The 15,669-nt window shown below is 33.7% G+C and overlaps 2 long non-coding RNA genes across 3 annotated transcripts; both read left to right on the top strand.

Annotated features, from left to right (window-relative positions):
• Window positions 1–1,130: 1,130 nt before the first annotated feature.
• On the top strand, window positions 1,131–3,058 carry LOC112294376 (uncharacterized). The gene is made up of 3 exons (XR_002973333.3): window positions 1,131–1,375; window positions 1,845–2,054; window positions 2,312–3,058. It is a non-coding gene; the product is annotated as an uncharacterized LOC112294376 (long non-coding RNA).
• Window positions 3,059–4,946: 1,888 nt separating this feature from the next.
• On the top strand, window positions 4,947–8,971 carry LOC141046456 (uncharacterized). Of its 2 annotated transcripts, XR_012219460.2 has the most exons (5): window positions 4,947–6,762; window positions 6,863–7,340; window positions 7,522–7,725; window positions 7,959–8,164; window positions 8,359–8,971. It is a non-coding gene; the product is annotated as an uncharacterized LOC141046456 (long non-coding RNA). The 2 variants fall into 2 exon arrangements; XR_012219459.2 differs by lacking the exons at window positions 4,947–6,762; window positions 6,863–7,340 and having other exon boundaries at window positions 7,359–7,725.
• The last annotated feature ends 6,698 nt before the right edge of the window (window positions 8,972–15,669 follow it).

The following is a 15,669-nucleotide window of genomic DNA, read 5'->3' as shown; positions in this document are numbered from 1 at the left end:
ATACATGCATGCTTATATACATGTGTGTGTGTGTGTATTTGTACATACATAATTCTTCTGAAATAAGAATTTTAGAGATCTTAACTTAGAAAAGAAGTAACATCATCCATATCAATCCCTTATGCTTGTCAATGTTTTTTTTTAAATAAAATAAAATAAAATAAAAGTTAAATTGAATAATTTTTTATTTTATTTTATTGAATTTAACTTGTATTTACAAAATGATTCAAAGGGATTTTAAATAATTTATACAAACTTCAATGACAAATATTTAGCTATGTTGACAAGTTTTGATGGTTTTGGGTAAAGTTTTAATATGATTAAATAATATACTTAAGATTACACAAAGAGCTTTTCATATATATATATATATAATAAATTATAATATATTAAAAATATTCTCTTTTCTAGATCCTTACTTTGTAAATTTTTGTATGCAATGTTAACATTTGTTTGTATATTAATCAATTAGTGTTTCACTAGAACTTATGTTTAATATGTTTGTTTCCACTTCAAATACAATTTTGGTACTTTAAAAAAACATGAGATCTCTAAACGGTCATTTAAAAGAATTTAAAGACTATTTTTGTTCATTCCACATTACATGTTTTAAAATAGTATTGTAAAAAAACTCATATTTTGAGAATTTTATCAGAATTATTTGAATTTATTCTGAAATGCATTTTATTAATAGGTTTGTGGTAAGATTATATGACATACCTAATAAGCTTTGGTGTAATTAGGTTTTTTAACGAATATATTTTTAATGAACTTTTTGTAGTTTCTTGAAAATGTTATTTTGAACTGCCATTAATCATTTTAATCATTGTAGTGAGTTTTATAAAAATAGAACAATAGTACACCTATAATTCATAAAATTCACATTTTGATGAATCAATTAACCTATGTTTTGATTATCTTTATTTGATGCTATTGAACTAAGCAAATGTAAAACAATTACCCATTCAATGTAAATGACATCAAAATCATGTTAAGAAACCAGACATGGGGGATTTCAAATTCATTCATCCATCCATCCATCTGTTCATTCAAATTGGGTCAAATCTTGAATGTGAAAGCCGATAAGAGTAGACTAATTTAGAATGCCGCCAAATCCTGAATCCCAAGCTGTTGCTTCGTTGATGTTCATGCGGAGTGGAGATTCCATCGCTGTCAGATGTCGACGTGACGATTTCTCAATTTGTAGCTTACCGCGAGGTTTTAAATTCCTTCTGCCGCGCCGGATCCACATTCCCTTGATCGATCGAAAGTGAGTTTTCGTGTTCGACTTTCGGTGCCGCGGTGCTTGGCTGGGTGTGCGACGTGATCGACGTTTCAGTTTTGTTGAGATTGGTGCAGGACAAGAATCGGAGGGGTTAGTTACATCACGTGTTGATAGTGTGGGGTGAATATGTTTCATGAAAGTGTGCGTGATGATCTGGTTGGAAGATCGTAGAATTTCGTTTGCGGGGAATTGGTGGGTTGTGTGTGGACAAGGAGGATGTGTGTTGCGTTGATGTCAATAATTGAGGGCTTGGTACGAATGCGTAGGATGTTTGGTGATGATTCAATGTACTTGAAGAAATTAAAGCTGAATTCTAATGAGCAATGGTGCAGAAATAGCTGTTAGTTTCATATGTGCACGATGCCACGAGCTGTTCTCATCAAGGCCCTGCAACAAAGCTGGAATGCAGTTATACATGTCGGATATGATTGGACCTGCGTTTGCCGCAAATGTACTTTTCATCTTTTTCTAATTGATTTCGGTCATACTTCGACTCTAGGCCCTTCATATGTAAGGAGTGTGATATATTTACTTGAGCCATGTGAAACTGTGTTGGCAGGAGATGCATACAGGGCGAAAGTTTTGGACTCGAGTGTTTTTGGGAAATGTGTCATTTGTGGTGTTGGGCAAGATGTTAAGAGTAATATATATTGTAGCTAAGGATTACTATGGAGGAGCCTGATCATTTACCCCTGGCAAAAGAAGGTACTCTTTCGCATCTGATCATCAAGGCGTCAATCCGTGATGCTGCTAGTGCTGCAGGTTCAGGGTGAGTTATCCTGGTCACCCTTCACGTCGGTTTCTTCATGTGCTCATATTGTCGTTATCATCAATTTATTTCCGATACATATCGGTTCCCGATGTTTTCAAGTATCTGCATTGGTTTTTCGACGATTGCCGATGTCGGTTCAAGTATTTCCGGTGGCTACGTGGTTTCAAGTAACCAAGTGCCTCCAATTGAAATTGCTCTCGGGGAGCAAAATGCGACTTCAGCAGTGTTAAATCTTATAGTATTGGCGGCAGCAGATGAGGTCAAGGAGGAGGTTGAACGGGACTTACCGAATTCATCGTCGGAGATTGAAGATAGAGGTGCTTCGAAGGATAGCATGAAAACAATGGAGGGTCACTAGTAATCTGCTGGAGGCTCTGATGAAGACTCTACTGAATGCTGCAATGGCAATGATACAACAAATGTTAACGTTGCGGATAGGGGTGAAGCTGAAGATTGAGGCATCCAGTGCGACTGAAAAGGGGTACGACGAAGAGGGTGGGTTGGACCCAGATGTCGATGAGTTCTTACAGTTCGAAAACTCCAAGGACGAGGAAGAAACTCCTCCACATCAGGACATTCTAATGTACATGTCTATCATCTAATTAGTTGGTATGTCCTATGAACTGCACAAGCTGTGAGCTGACCACTCAAATTCACGTCTAGAGATCTCATTTCTAAATGCATCGAAGCTCGAAGAAATAGTCTTGATGTATTTTGCGGTTCAGAAGCAGTAGGTTTAGTGTCAACAGTCGCCCGATATGTAATCTTTGTGGAGGTGGTATTAGATTCTTTAAATCACGAATACAGTAGGTGTTTGGTTCACTAGTTCTTCCAATCAGTACCAACTCGACCGGTAGGTTCTCCTCAATAAGCTTATTATGTAGTTCATTCTCAAGCACCTCATAGGAAAGAAGTCACCATTGTTACGCAACCAATACCCATGTATTATATGTGAAAACGCAGTATTTCATGCTAATTTAATCAATTTTTTCACCCCTAGACGTCATCGCATCTCGTTGACAAGATGAATTGCCAAGTCAGGCGTTGCGGGGATCCTTGATCAGGGCTTCAGAAAACGGTTTCCATGGGTAAAGGTTCTATTTCACCTCCGTTGAAGGCACATGGGTAGGGCTAAGGTTTTACAACTATCAGGGAAAGATGAGAGCTGGAAAGATAAAATTGCTCAAACAACAATGGTGGTGGATAGGAAGGGTACCATGCATTTTGGAGAGTCCCAGTCTTCTGATTTTAAGAAAGGAATTGTACCGTTTGCACCATCCAATTGGTCGGAGCGATGGTTGATTCCCATAAGTCTTTGTAAACATTATTCTTGCCGTTATTTGTTTACTGATGATTAGTAAAATGTAGGTTAATTATTTCATAACTTTTTTTTCATCATTTGCACCTGTGCTCACGATTTAAGGCCTCAACCTTGTCCAGTCCTGAGTAACTTATTACAGTGATTGATGGTTGCCCACCATGAACGTGGATTTATATTTTTGTTAACAATCACGACATCATAATCTTCAGTTAAGAAATGTCCAAATGCCTACTTTTCGATCAGCCTTAAGATGAATTGCAATCTCAAATTCAGCATTACAGTATTACTTCTATCCTGTTTATTTATATTCTACTAATATTTTGTAGATAATACTTGTCGGTGTTTGCAGAAATCGATATAGATTCAGATGATACCAGCGTAGGAAATTAGCGATCGTGATTGATAGTCATGGCAAACACTAGGTTGAGAGATCTGCAACCAGACACAAGTCGCTGAAGGATGAGGTTCTTAAAAAACATAAGGTTAGAGATTTGTCAAAAGGTTTAGCAGACACTGCAGTTCCCGATAGCAGAAAGATCCGCTCGCGAAGATTTGAGTTTGACACTATACAGTCTGGGGATTGGTTTGTTTCAAACCCGAAGGCGCGTTGGTCAATTATCTGACAACACGCATATGGATCAAGTTGGCAACACTGACCATGGTATAATCACCGTAGGGTGATTGGATTTTCTAATCCAAAACATTTGAGTATAGAATGCATGTGAATAATGGTTTATCTCAGATATTAAATTTTCAGTTTTCTACAGAAAGGTCAAAAGCTTATAGAGATCTTGTTTTCGTAGGATAATATAAGATTGAATGTCGAGGGAAAAGTAATGGAGGAAGAGACATTCGATCAATGCTGCATGGTAGAGAGCTGGATGAGTAGACAAACCACCGAGAAATTGAGTAACGAACCTGCAAGTTTTTTTTTTTTAAGAACTATATAGACTCACTCTTGAATTGCCGGTTCTGCTTGTTCTGTGTGGAATATTTTTGCGTTGAATCACTAAAAAGTTATTTCTTTTAGCTGCCTGTTGGAATGATATGTAATACTTGTGTACTTGTTAGCTAGAATCTTCTTTCTTCCTCGATAGGCCTTGCAGCGTATTGAAGAGATAAAGTTGGAAGTGACTAACTTCAATCATGTCGATCTTGATATGAGCTCTCTCAAGTATCTATATATATGTGAGCTGTCTCTGGAATTCTGATCTATCTTTCGCCTAACCACATGTGTCATACTCGACTTCACTTGATTATTGAACTTTTGCCCATTGTTTGGGTATGAAGCTTCTACAGCTCGAAGTGAGATCTAGATAAGCTTAAAGAGATTCAAGAGAAGCTCTAACTTGTTTGTTGTGAAAGGTTAACTTTTTTTCGAGGCAACAAAGAATTTGTGATTTGTGGGTTGAAGAGCTCCGTCCTTCAATGGTTGGTTAGATAGGCATTGTTTTGAAATTCCTCTAAGCGCAAATTTTATATATGTCTGATGACTTAAGTCGTCGTTGGTGTGCCTGTTTATTAAAAGAAATAAAGTAGGTATTGGCATCATCTGCACAGTAGGGCATGAGTAGTCCCTTGTTATATCTTTGTGAATCTTACTTTCTCCTTACTCCGAGTGTGAAAGGATTTGGTTATTTGGCTTCTTCTCATGGAGCGTCATTGCAAGGATGTGTGTTGTGGTGGTGACGTTGTTCTTGTTGAAATGTGACCGCCCATGGTACTCTCGTGGATATGTGAAGCTGCCATCTTGCTCTGCTTTTAAAGTACCGCTTATTAATCCATAATGACATGTGCATCATATTTATGAGGGTTTGACACCTTGGAACTTGAATGCATCATATCACAGTTTGTTAGCTTTATGCATACAGTGTTAGAGAAGGTGAACTTGGGTCTTAAAACAGTGCTGATTGGTGTACCAATTAATGTCTTACATAACTAACGAAGTGAATTTCCCAAGTGGCAGCCAGTTCATGAGACTACAGTTACTGCATACGAGCTCGAAGATGTGGCAAGATTGGACCATACACAGCTTATTACACATTTTGAGCTTTCATTGTCTTGATCAGGTAGGAAAGATGCAGAATACTACTCTTGGCTATTAAGCAGCTTTTCAATTTATTTCACCTTTTAAGGCAATTTTATTTCACCAAGCGCTCCTGAAGATCTCCTTGCAGAAATTACTTGAAAAATAAGAAGTAAGCAACAGTCTTTTTTTGCGGAGATGATGTGAATCGAGTCAGGCTGCTCGATAAATGGCAAAGGTGTAATGGAGTGATGCTTATAGGTTATGCAGCCTTTTGCAATTATCAACAAGCAAGGCGGTCAAAGACCAATTTGTGCGAGAATGTGTATGTGCCTCCCCTCGGGTAATTTTGTTACAGCTCGTTCACTTAGCCATCTCGTAGTATGCCCTTCAAGCAATTTATTGGTATTAATTTGATAATGTACTTTCTTGGCAGTCTCTATACTGTAAGGAGGTTCAAAGTGTAATATTTCTGTGCAATTGCAGAACGATTCTACATTTTCTAACGGTGCGTATATTCTTATATACAGTTACAGAGGACCAGCTATCCTTGTATATGACGAGGCACATATGTTAAAAACTCCCAAGGCTGATACTACACAAGCTTGCGGACAAGTGCGAACGTATCGTCGCATTGCTCAGACTGGATCTCCCCTACAAAATACTTACTGCAGTATGACTGCGGAATTATTGCGGAAATATATCAATTTATTCCTTCTTCGTTGATTACTATTTGAAGTTCACTATTTTGAGTGTCTCTTAAAACTGTCACAAATTCTGTCATCCTATGTGGGTGTTAATGTTTATTCCAGGTCAGCTATACATGGATCACACTGGATTTACATTTTGTATGATAATGTGCAAAACTTAGTGTCTCTTACTTTGAGACTTCACATCGAATGTAGATGGTTCACTTAGGGAAGAATTTTTTGGGTCCTGGCTGTAAAAGGTGTTTTTGCCTTGTTTACACCTGTCTAATATTGCAACTTTCTAATATGTTTTGTTCCAGCAAAAGAAGATTCTTCGAACTTAAACTTTCATGGTTCTTTAAACTTAAACTGAACTGATCTATTTTTCTGAAACAGGGGATCAAAAAAGAAATTTAAGATATCCACAAAGTGTTGCTTATGGTTACACCAATCTGGTTGCGTTTCATGTTTTGACGTAATGCTGTGTCCTTTTCTGATCTTTTGGTTTCTTGTGGCTGACATGATCAGATTCCAACACAATATCGAGAACAAACAGCGAGCAGATTCAACATCTAAGGATAAAAAGTTCATGTTTTTCATGAACAGTTGTTGGTTTGCGTGGATCGGAAAACTGAGAGTCTTGAAAGAAGACCTGCTATCGAAATACATGTACGTGAGTTCAGCAAGGTTGTCTCCTTTTCAAAGGTCTTTCTTTTGTACGGTCTTGCAATTAGATGGTTCCCCTAATATCGGAATAATTGAACTGCAGGTCGCCGCAACGATCTCTTTGAAACTTATCATACTTACACAAAAGTATGTGTTCGCTTTGGTAATCATTACCCTTGTGCTATAATCATTATTTTACTAAGTTATGCAGTACTATTGAAATGAGTTAACATAATTGGTAAAGGATTATATGGTTCTTATACTTATTCGACCACATATCTTTCCGAAGTTGTTTCTTTGGTTCTTGTAACTCATGTTTCACAGCAGATATGCTTATCTTGTTAAGTAATGAGGACAATGTCAAGAATTTTATCATGGATGTTGATGATGACGTACCTGAGGTTGTTCATGCTGATCCTGGAGTGTCTGATGGAGTGAAACGTGTAAATGATGACAACGGTGATGATGAAACAGTTATTCAATCCTTGCGCATCCTCGATTTTATTGAGGCTTTCTTGGAAAACATGCCATGTTTGAATTGTTGGAGAGGAAATGGGGAGAAATATTCGTGACTGGTGCAGGTATGTAGGATTATGATTTTCAGCCTACTTTCACAGTTGGATTCATGTTTGCGGTAGCTCAAAGCTGAAAACCTTGTGTGCTAAACCTATGGCTGTCACTTGTGGGTCACGTGTTTTTAACGGCCCGCTTTATTTAGTCTTCTTATGACTTAGTGAATATTTTTTTTCGTCAATGTTTTAGGCTTGACGAGCTCAAATCAGCGAAGTCGCGCCAGGAACTTGTGAATGGGTTGAATGACTCGGACAATACCGACGTTCATCGTGTTCTTACCTTGAATAAGGCAGATTTTTGAAAATAAATCTTCCTGCCGGTAATAGAGTAGTAACTTCTGACGGCAACTGGAATCCAAACCATGGAATTGCAAGCACTTTCTCGAGCATAGAGGTTGTCTTCCTACTCAAACTCGTTGAAGGGATGTCCAATGGAAAAGAAGGCAACTGTGAAATACTGTTTCTTTGACCTTCTGTGATGAAGTTAGCTTGATCTATTGATAGACATCTTTTCAGCTCACATCTGCGTGTGCTGATCACGAGAGATGCTCTTTTAGATTTGGGCAGAAGAAGAACGTTTATAACGACTGATATCTGGCTTCTGTGCGTTGCTTGGTCTGGTTTCAGGTTGCAAAAGGTCTGGCTGCAGGAGTTATTTGACAACCACCAACCAGGAAGATATTTTGTAGAATCTGACCTGGATTGTGATTTGGTGCTCCACAAAGATGAATATCCTAGGATTGAAGACTCGTCAGCAATGATTCAAAGCAGCAAAGACTTTCAAGCCGCTCTAAATATAGATGCGCCTCTCACATCCACTGTCCCTGTCCAAGGTGAGGAAGTACTGGCACTTGGAAAACTAAACCTGGCGAAATTTTCTATCACAGATGATTCTCCACCCAGGGATGATAGAAGTGGGAAACTTCCCCCTAAATACATTGCTAAGTTTGGAGAATTCAGAAATATTTCAGATCGAGTAGTATTTTACCCATTGTTGTTAAAATGTTGCTATCATCGATTTTAACAGGTACACCTCATCCTTGTCAAACCACGTTGGGCTTGAAGGTGCAACGAACACTACTTCATGATAACGCTGCGTAGACGGATTGAGAAGCACCATGAACAATGGCCTTTGTTGGAAGATTTGGAGAATAAGCAATTAGAGCAGACTCTTACATTCCAGCAAATACCAGTTGTAGTTCCCCACCACCTCTCTCATTTGTAAAGCCAAATCCTTCCTTACCTCATCCTCTTGGTCAGGATAATTTGGCTGTGCATATAAACAACTGTCAGTGCGAAGTTAAAAAGTCATGTACAACTCAAATGGGGAAATCAGTGCAGGTTGTCGCATGCTTTGCGGGTTTAAAGCGATGGAACTTGCTTGGATCCTTTCACCATCACTCACAGTACCCAGGCATGTTGCTCAGGTGGTTTGGAAGCTGAATCACATTGCTGTGTGTCGTAAGGAGAGGAATTACCACTTAGGACTTGCTTCTTGTGAGATCTGTATAAGTTAGAACTTTACCCTTTTATGATTTCAGACCTATGAGTTTCTTATATTTATTTTAACATGATAGTAGGACGCACTTCAATGTAGCATCTTAAATCAACAAATCACATTGTGAAGCTGTTCTCCTAAAGTACATTGATTTATTTTCTTATTTTCCAATTTTATTGCATATTGATAAACTCTCAAAAAAATTACAAAAAACAAAAAAAAAATACAAAAGGTAAAAAATATTTTACAACACCCAATAAATCTTGTGAACTCCAGCGCTTACTCCAATGTGCATCAAACAAGCCTTGCAACCCCTCGTGGGCAGGTTCCCCTCAACCCGGCCCGTTATCTCCTAGGTGACGGTTGTAGGCCTCCTCGAAGAAAGGGATGATCGTTCACACTACACGACACACACTGTCGGCACGAAAAGTGCCCTACAAGGGAAAATAATATAGCGAGTGCGGTTACGACAGAGATCAGAGCGACAAATTGGATGCCAGGTGGCGGGCTTTGGAAGAGGATCTTTCTGGTGTGGATTGATGGGCTTGTCCACGTAGGCTAAAAAGACTTTTTACAGAGAAGGGAATAGGTGTGGGGTGATATACTTTGAGCTTTGCCTGGTCGAATTATTGCCTACCGCATCGTCCAAAGGGGTACATATCAGTGAGGCGAGTAATATTAGGGAGCGTCAGAGTGTGAACGCTTCTCGGAGGATAGCGGGGACGGATGATAGAAAATGACGTGGATGAAGAATTCCCTAAACGAAAAGCTTATGGAATTCTTCAACCATGAGGAGGACAATGGCACATTGCTTTTGGAAATTGATACATGTGGATAATAAGGTCCGACTCCTGTTGTCATGTTAGTCGAGGTTATTGATAACAAATATAACTGTTGCTATTTATTTGATGAACCTACAAAAATAGGAAAGAATAGTTTCTTAATTTCATACAAAAGGTTTCATTTCTAACTAAGTTTATTGTTCAAGAATTCATTAGCTTTTCTGTAAAAAATAAATAAAAATGTCATTGACTATTTTTTCTATTTTCTTTTCAACATGAAGCCAAAAGCTTTTTCACAATAGCACATGATTGCTTCATTATCAAGTGATATTTAGTTTGACCAAAACATCATCTGAATATTCTAACTTTGTTTTATATCCTCTTTACAACATTTTTTTGTAAATTACATACCATTTGTACTAGTTTTTAGCATTTACACTCAAATAGACATAAGGTAATATTAATTGGATCATAATTATTTGGTGATAATAGTTCAAAAAATAGAATATAACATAGATGTGTTTTCTAACAAAAAAAAATAGTTTTGTTAGAGAATTGTGAGAAGTTACCATAAATATAGGATATTGCTAATTTTACCATAATTTTTCCTATTGTTATCACAATCCTACCACCTACTTATCATATCTCTTTAGTTATTACTTTTTCAATCAAAATATCAATTATGGAATTGTCCAAAAAGAAAAATTTGACTAAATATTTTATGGAATTGATGTGGCAATAGAAAAAAACTATGGTAGTATTGGAGGCACCTTAAATTTATTCATCTTACTTAATTTGATTTTTTAAATATCTTATACTATAGCTTTTTATGAGACATATCAACATTTAAAAAAAACTTCTTCTTAAGATAGATGTTGTGCAAATTCTATCTTAGAGACAAGATTATATATATAGAGATAAGATATATAGAGACAAGATTATGTATATATATATAAGAGTTATTGGGTTCTTCTCATAGTTAATCTGAACTAATATATTTAAACTTTTTTATTTAAACCATTCAGAAGCTTTGAAAAATATAGTCTTTACTCTTATCTACTCAATATCAAGAAAATAAACCTCAAAGAACTAAAAAGATCAATATACAATTGTATTACTCAAAAAGACTAGAAAATTACTCAAAGATAATATCATATTAAGCTAGAAGACAAGAAGATTGAAAATTCTTGAAATAAGATTAAAGACTTGAAAGGTGTTAATAAGAATGAAAAAGGCTTTACTCTTGCCTCTATATATACTCTCTAACTAAGAGTTACGTGACAATATGTTATAGGACCCCCAATACATGTTGACTTTGCTAAAAATGTATCTTAATTTCCAAGGCAAATTATCTATATATGAGCCACATAATTAGCTTGTTCCACAAGCTACTAATATATGTAATACATAGCTAATTTGTTGACCAAATTTCTAGCCTATTAATTAACTACAAACATGTGTAAATTCAAAGCAATGTCTATAGAGCTTCTAAGAAGCTTTTCTAAAAAATATTATAAAATTAATTTATTTTTATCTACTTCTACTTAATCATATAGATAATTATTGAAATAAATATGTATGTAAGTGATATTACTTCTCATTTTAGAAACGAGTTCTATAAAGAGCAATCATCAACTTTAATGAATCTTGTTATTATTCAACTTGATTTTGGTAGATGTCATTAATGCAAAGCTTCAACTTTCTTTATAGCATTTAAAAGACATTTAGTTGACTTCCATTAATGTTCACTAATATCATATTCTTGCTAATGAACAAGATATTTTAATCTATTTTGGCAATGCCTTGAATCTATGACTTCTTAATCATTATTGACTTCTATAGGAAGAAGTGGCATTTGTCTTCTTCCCGAGATATTCACTATCTTATATGGCTCAAGAAGAGCCATATAGAATATGGAATGGAGCTTTATAGACTATGATAAATAAAATCAATAAGCAACATGATTAATTTGTTTACAAATAAAAAAAAAAAAAAAAATTCTAAGCCTATAATAGTCTAATTTGTTACAAGGACAAATAGTCTTGATATTGTAACAAAATAACCATACTTTGTCACTTCCATTGAATTATTGTTGTTCCTTGCAATAAGCATCTACATTGATTTTTTGTTGTTTCTGAGCTTCCTTTAAGTAGGCCTTTACTATTGTATGAAACTCTAACAAACGATTTGCCAAATCTTTTGCTACAAATTTTTCAACTTTTAAAAAGTCAAAAGTATCAAATTGATGAAGATAACCATAATTGGCAAAGAAAGGTATTTGTTGAATAGAAGAATGTACCAAATTTTTATACACAAACTCTACCACATGCAAAAAAAATTATCTAATCAACTTGATGATAGTTGATGGTATACATCAAATACCGCTCCAAAACTTAATTTATTTATTCTATTTGTCTATCAATTTGAGGATAAAGAACCAAAGAGATTTTTATATTCACTTTTAAAATCTTAAAAAGTTTCTCCAAAATCTTGATACAAATTGAGTCCCTATATCTATTATAATATCTTTAAAAATCTATGATAGCAATAGATTTTGTTAAAAAAAAACTTAGTCATTTCTTCATTTGAAATAAATTTTATAGATGGTACAAAATATGCTATCTCAATAAAACTATCTTCTATTACAAATATGGAATCATACAAATTTAAGACTAGAAGATCTATGATAAAATCTATAAAATCAAAAGACTATGCTTGTTTCAAAATAAGTAATGGTTGAAGAAGTCCATAAGATTAATAACATAGAGTTTTTCATCTTGAACAAATATCACATGATTATACAAAGTCTTTAATTCCCTTACACATTTAAAGCCATAAAAAATCTCTTGATAGTAGTTCCAAAGTCTTATTATATCTAAAATGTCTAACTACTAGAAAGTCATGAAAAGCTTAAAAAAAAATATGTAATTATACTTTGCTTCTTAGAATATATAATTATCCTTGAAAATAAAATAGATTATTTTTGATGTTAAATTTTAAAATATTATATGACTTAGAAGAATTATTCTTAATACCATGAATAAAAATATCAAAGGACATACTTGATTAAATTTGCTTGACAAAAATTAAATCAACAATCAATGTTGATTTTATTACTCAAAAATAAAAATGCTCGGGCTTTAAGAAAATCAATCATTGTTAATTAAAAGCTATATATATATATATATATATATATATATATATATATATATACAAGATAAAAATATTTAGAAAGGAAGTTTGATAAATTTTATTATTTTTTGATTTAATAAGTGCTCTTCATATCAAATCTTAATAAAGACATATTCTAATGGGCTTTGCAGTAATTTATAATACATATCAACATGAACTACTCGAGGTTCTTGTGATTTGTATACAAGGTGACTGAATTTGAGGCTTCTTCTAGACTATGATGCCATTCTTGAAATAAATCCATAATTGTAAGAAGTTCTTTTTCATGGATTTCATGATTAAACTTGGCTTTTGAAAACTTTTTCAAATAAAAAGCTACTAGATAGCACTTATTATTCGCTCCCATTTATAAAAAAACAACATCTATAGCAAAATTTGATGCATATATTTCTATGAAGAATGTATTGGAAAAATTGACATTGTTGTATTACATATTGTCTTACTTAAGAATGTATCAAGCACTTGGCTATAAAAGATAAAGTTATATTTTGCAAGTATTCAAAAAATCCTAATAGGTTTCAATCATCTAAATATAAAGTATATAGAATTTCAATGCAAAAAACTTGGAGCCAACACAAAGTGCTCAAAAACATTCTTCTTATTGACTTTAAGCAAGTACAAACCTAAAATTTTTTGTTACTTTCACCTCATTGTAACTTTCAATTCTTTTTCCAAATCCTAATTTTATACAATAATCTTCAACAAGCTGTAATTTTTTATTGAATTATACCATTTTTATACTATAAATACTTATAGTATGTAGAAATTAATTAAAACATATTAAATATTAATAAATCTAGAATGTGTGTTAGAATGGTTAATATATTAAATTAAAAGAAGTTTAAATAAGAAACTTTACTTTATTATTTCTTTACTTATTTTGATTTTGACATTAAAAAAAATATAGGACCTAAATGTTTAGTATCAACCCTTGGGAGAAGGTAGAAGCCTAAAGATGAAAATCTAAACTAGTATGAGGCTAATTGGAAGAGATGAAAGCAAAGCATGATTGGATGAAAGCAAGGAATGGAGAACTTCATCCCTATTGGTCAAATACCATGCCCAATGCACTTTGAGGAGGCTACCCATGACCTTACCAAAGATTTTGGCATCTTCAAAGAAGGCATTTAGGAATAAGAAGTTGAATTTGTAAATTTTAGGATTTTAATTACAATTTTTGTGCAAAAATTAGAAGATTTAGAGTTAAGGTGAAGAAAATATAGCCGTTTGAAGTTAAGGTATTAGTTTAAGACATACTATTACTCTTTTGAAGATACAAGGAATTATACAGCTGCTTTTGAAGATCAAAAGAAGCGGCTAGAACGGCAATTTCAAGACCTATATCTTCTACAAAAGAATTGTTGCTTTTCAAGGTTATGTGAAGGAGTTATAGAGAGTTGAAGACAGTACTTTCAAATCAAAGGCAATAAGTGAGTGGTTTTGTTCATAGTAATGATTGGAGCCATAACTTGAGTTTTCAAACAAATTTTTGACTCAAACTTTTTGAAGAATGTGACATTTTGTGTTGAAAAGCTTTACATATAAATTTCATGGCATTTGAGCTTATATTTTGTGAGATATAAAGAAAATTGCATGCACCTATATAAAGATAAGGATTTAAAGCAACTGTTAGGATTTTCAAGATATCTCAAGATCCGCAAAAAAATTGCAGTTGAAATTTGTTGTAAAAGTTAATAAAAATACATCAATATCTCAAATAAAATTTGAGTTTGTTTGAAAAATTGAATTAGGAGATATGAGGCGATAAAGTTTGGAAAATGTTTCATATAAAGATATACAAGGTTTTAGAGGATTTTATCATATTTTGGATGTTGTTGGTTACTTGAGGCTTATGTAGTTGGTATAATTGCTCAAGAAGAGAAAATTTATATATAAACTTAGGGCTTTCCTTATTTTGAAGCTTGATTGAATAATTAGTAACAACCAGAAGTCCAATATTTTTTTGAGGCAAATTCTCTCTACTCCGACACCATTGGTGCAATTTCTTTCTTATTAGTATCATAACAAATCTTCTATATGCTTAAATTTTTTTAAATTAAGCTAATTTATAAATTATGAGAAAATATCATAAGTCTAGGTTGATATCCCTTGGTTTCCACCTTGAAAGATAATGACAAACTTTGAATAGGAATTTTTCCTTCTCCAACTATTAACTTTCATTCAAAATTTAGATGCAGTTTGCTCTTCAAGTCTTCTAACATCATGTTAAATTTTACCTTGCTCTAACTAACAGATCTCTAGATATTGCAAAATCTTAACTATTCTTAAACTGTCAAATTTTGGTACCTCCTTGCATTAATGATTGAATTTCTCTAAATTGCACCATTAAAATAACTCAAAATTTTGCACACTCTTAAGAGATCCAAACCAAGATACTCATAAATTTTGAATCATAGATATTTTACTGATTATATAAATCAACCAAGAATGTTATCTCTAATTTTATAGCATAAATCCTAAATCACCAATACAAACCTTGACTTTGAATAATGATTACAAAGTATTTTCACAACCTAAGAAAAAAAAGCCTCATAGCTTTAAGCTTGCTACCAGCTTTCTAATCCTATTTATTGATCTCTATAATTTCCTCTACTTTGCCTTCTCTGGCCATTTAGTGGCTAGAGTTTTGATTTTGATCTTGATCCATAAACAATTCTTTCTCAAGTATCAATCTAACTTATTTTAGGAATTTTTAAATATGATTCCATCTTCACTTTTATTTTAATATCAATCATATTAATTATTTATTTTATTTATCTTATTTTTATTAATTTATGGATTTTTAAATATAATAAAAGAGTTTTTAGAGCCTAGAAGAAAAAATGGATAATAAGCTTATATCTAC

The sequence above is a fragment of the Physcomitrium patens genome, chromosome 17, assembly GCF_059467195.1.
Source record: "Physcomitrium patens ecotype Gransden chromosome 17, ASM5946719v1, whole genome shotgun sequence".
NCBI classification, from domain to species: domain Eukaryota; kingdom Viridiplantae; phylum Streptophyta; class Bryopsida; order Funariales; family Funariaceae; genus Physcomitrium; species Physcomitrium patens.
This window is presented reverse-complemented; position numbering and strand designations above follow the sequence as displayed.